Genomic DNA, 3,263 nt, shown 5'->3' on the forward strand with positions numbered 1-3,263 from the left:
TACATTTCAAGCAAATTGAAAATGAAGGAAGGAGGCCAATAGAAAAAAGAAGGGGAGAAGGATTAGGGAATGTGAAAGTTCTAAACATCAGCCAACAGTGGCCATAAAACAAAACATTTTTGAAATAAAAAATCTGAAGGATTTTGTTAGAAATGGGGAATGATGGACTGAAATGGATGCTGGGGACAGGTATAGTGTTCCAAGTCCTATGTCCTGCCTTGACAATGATGTCTGAGCACAGATTTAGGTCTGTATTTTCCAAGGAAGCATTACAGTGAGAAAAATGGCTTCTCTGGTTTCTGTTCAGATCGTGTAAATCTTTCACCTTTTACTAAAGATTTCCGTGGAGAGGAGCGTTTCGGAGTTTCTATCCGATGTTTTGAGGCTTCACTTCAGTGAGGCTGTTATTGGAGGGGAGGGATAGCTCAGTGGTTTGAGCATTGGCCTACTAAACCCAGAGTTATGAGTTCAATTCTTGAGGGGGCCACTTAGGGATCTGGGGTAAATATCTGTTTGGGGATTAGTCCTGCTTTGATTTAAGCAGGGGGTTGGACTAGATGACCTCCTGAGGTCCCTTTCCACCCTGATATTCTATGAATGGAGGTAAAGCTGAATCCTTCCACCTTGACAAGTCCAAGTTTCAGTGGGGGCAATAGGTCCTTTCATAAACCAAATGACAAACCTTAGATCATCACAACCTCATCCCAAGGCTGATGCCCACTCATGTCAGAGATAACTTTAGTGGGGACAGCCATGTGTTTTCAGTCCCAGTGGGCTGTCATTACTGCAAACATGCTACTGATCCTGTGAGCAGAAGGCAAATCCCATAGACAAAGTCAGTTCAACAGGTCCTAGAAATAGAAAGACTAAGGAAATAAGGAATAACATTTGATTTTATTAGTATCCAACAGCTGATAATGCTGGACCAAAGTGGGAAGCTGGGACAGGGAGGGATGTTTTCTTTTCAGAGTGTAGAACAGAAGTCATTGCTGAAGAGGTGAGAACTCTTTTGTCTCTGTAAAGGAAAGTTGCCCTTTTAAAGAGCAGGAGGGAGAGCTTTTGTTCTTCATTGTTCTGTATTTTTCCAGGTCCTCCTTCATTTTGAGCTGCAACAGAAAAGGAGAAGAAAAAACAAAAACAAACATAAAAACCCCGAACCCCAACACAACAGCAGCGGCTTCAAAGCTGCTGGGATCTATGTAAATGCACACTCTAAGACACAGGTATATTTCCCACCAAAGGAAAAAAATCAAATATTCAGTTCAGTCCTGTTCCGCTGGTATCATTCACTTTTAATGCCTGGCTTCATTCTGGTGGTGGTTGTTGGTGTGGGTTGTAGAAAAGCTCTAGTTCTGTCCACGACTCATTGGGAACAAGTTGCAGATGTGCCTTTATTGTTAAGTGATTCAGGTTATTAATACTTTTTGTCCTCTTGTTTAATAGATTATCATTTTGAAAAGGAAAATAAACCATTTTAGGATGCTTAAGTGCCCTTGAGTACAATAATACTTTACAACAGAATTAGAAACACTGCTTAAGGAGCCAAAAACCTACTCAGTACATGATATAGTTCTAAACATATGCCCATCTTATTATTCCACTCCTTCTTTGTATGTATTTTCCTTCTCAATTTTCATTTGCAGATCACTGGTAGGTCCCAAAAATATAGGTTTTAATAGCCATGAGTTTTGTGGGGGTATAAGACTGCTGTTTCTGCATTTTCCTAGTGAATGTACATTTCACCTTTGTTAATTTCTTTCTCTGGAATTGTGTTGCTGGGCTGAGGTCTGGAAAAGTTCATATGTTGTTTCTTTGAAATGAGAGAGGTCTTTTTCTGGCTGCAGTTCGGATTCTCCCTAGCTCTGGAATTGGAGATAGTTGTAATGATTGTGTTTCACACTTTATTTTCTTCAGTTCACCCCTAACAGGGATCATTCCATAGCTCGCCACTGCATAAAAGGGATCACAGTGAGATTCAGTGGGGAAATGGGGTAGACATCATTTGGTCTAGAAAAGCTCTGAGGTCAAGATCTTTCCTACACAGAGGTTTTCCCAAAATCTTGATGTTTGTGGACGATAGCTGATTTTCTGCAATCCCAGGCTTTTGGACTGAAATAGTTCAATGGCTGTTCTGAACTTTTGCCACTCACTGGCTGCTTCCTCTTGCTTCTGTGTGCTATGCTCTATTTGGTCCAGATGTTTGTCCACATGAGCTACCCAGCCATCTAGATTATTTATTTTGGAGGTCAGTCTCAATTTTGTTTTCTGATGAAGATATTCTAGTTTAGAGGCTCTCAATTTATATGTGGAGGGATTCCAGGGGCTTTGGCATTCTTACATGATTAGATTCAGTTAGTGGGTTCCACTGCATCCTTTTGCTGTATTAAAACTGACCTCAACAGGGGTAATTTCAATTTTGTAACATTTTTCAGTTCTGGCTTGGATGTATCCAAGATCTGTTCTCAGGAGATTTCAGCCCAAAATAGTGGAAATCCCATAAAAACAGCTTATGATTTTTTTGGCTCTCAGATATTACAGTACTGGAGATATTCTGAACCCAAAGCCATGATCTTAGTTGGCCTTGAAATTGACCTCTGAGCTCTATGTAGGATCAGAACAATTCCCTGTAGCTTATGTCTCTGAAACATATTTTTGACAATTCCAAATCTGATTTAAGATGTTTCCAAACACATTGGGACAGATTTTCAAATACGATCGGTGTCCACAGCTGAGGCCAGATTTCCAAGATGCTTAGCACTCAGCAGCTCTCATTGAGAACAATGCTGCAAAGTTTTTGAACTCTGATGCCTTATTTAGGTTCCTAAATGGGAACACTCTTTTGAAAACCTGGCTTCTATTGAGGTTCTGAGCCCTTCTGAATATTTTGGAAAAATTGTGCTTTGTGTAAGACAAAGGCCCAGAAATGGTTATTAAAACAATCCCTTTAGTACCTGTATTCATGTATAAAATTGCATGCTTCTAAGTTATAGATCAATTATATCAAAAGAGGAGTAAAAATATGTCAGTGCATATTTCATTAAAGACCCCAAATGGTTTTGCTCAAGTATCTCTACAGGTTTCATTCATCCTGGCTCCTACTAATCCAAATTCAGGTCTATCCAGTTCTGAGGCCAGTGCAGTCTAAATTGAGTTTCTGATTATTTGAAGGTGACTCAGAGATTTCCCACATAATCAGCATTCCCCAATCCTATAGCAGTCAGTTGAAATCTGTCAAGTTGTGATAGACAGCTTGAAAGAAGAAA

At 39.8% G+C, this 3,263-nt stretch overlaps 1 non-coding gene across 1 annotated transcript; it reads left to right on the plus strand.

Annotated features, from left to right (window-relative positions):
• Positions 1-287: 287 nt before the first annotated feature.
• On the plus strand, positions 288-403 carry LOC120405461. The gene has a single exon (XR_005598577.1). It is a non-coding gene; the product is annotated as a U5 spliceosomal RNA (small nuclear RNA).
• The last annotated feature ends 2,860 nt before the right edge of the window (positions 404-3,263 follow it).

The sequence above is a fragment of the Mauremys reevesii genome, linkage group 4, assembly GCF_016161935.1.
Source record: "Mauremys reevesii isolate NIE-2019 linkage group 4, ASM1616193v1, whole genome shotgun sequence".
Classification (NCBI taxonomy): Eukaryota; Metazoa; Chordata; order Testudines; family Geoemydidae; genus Mauremys; species Mauremys reevesii.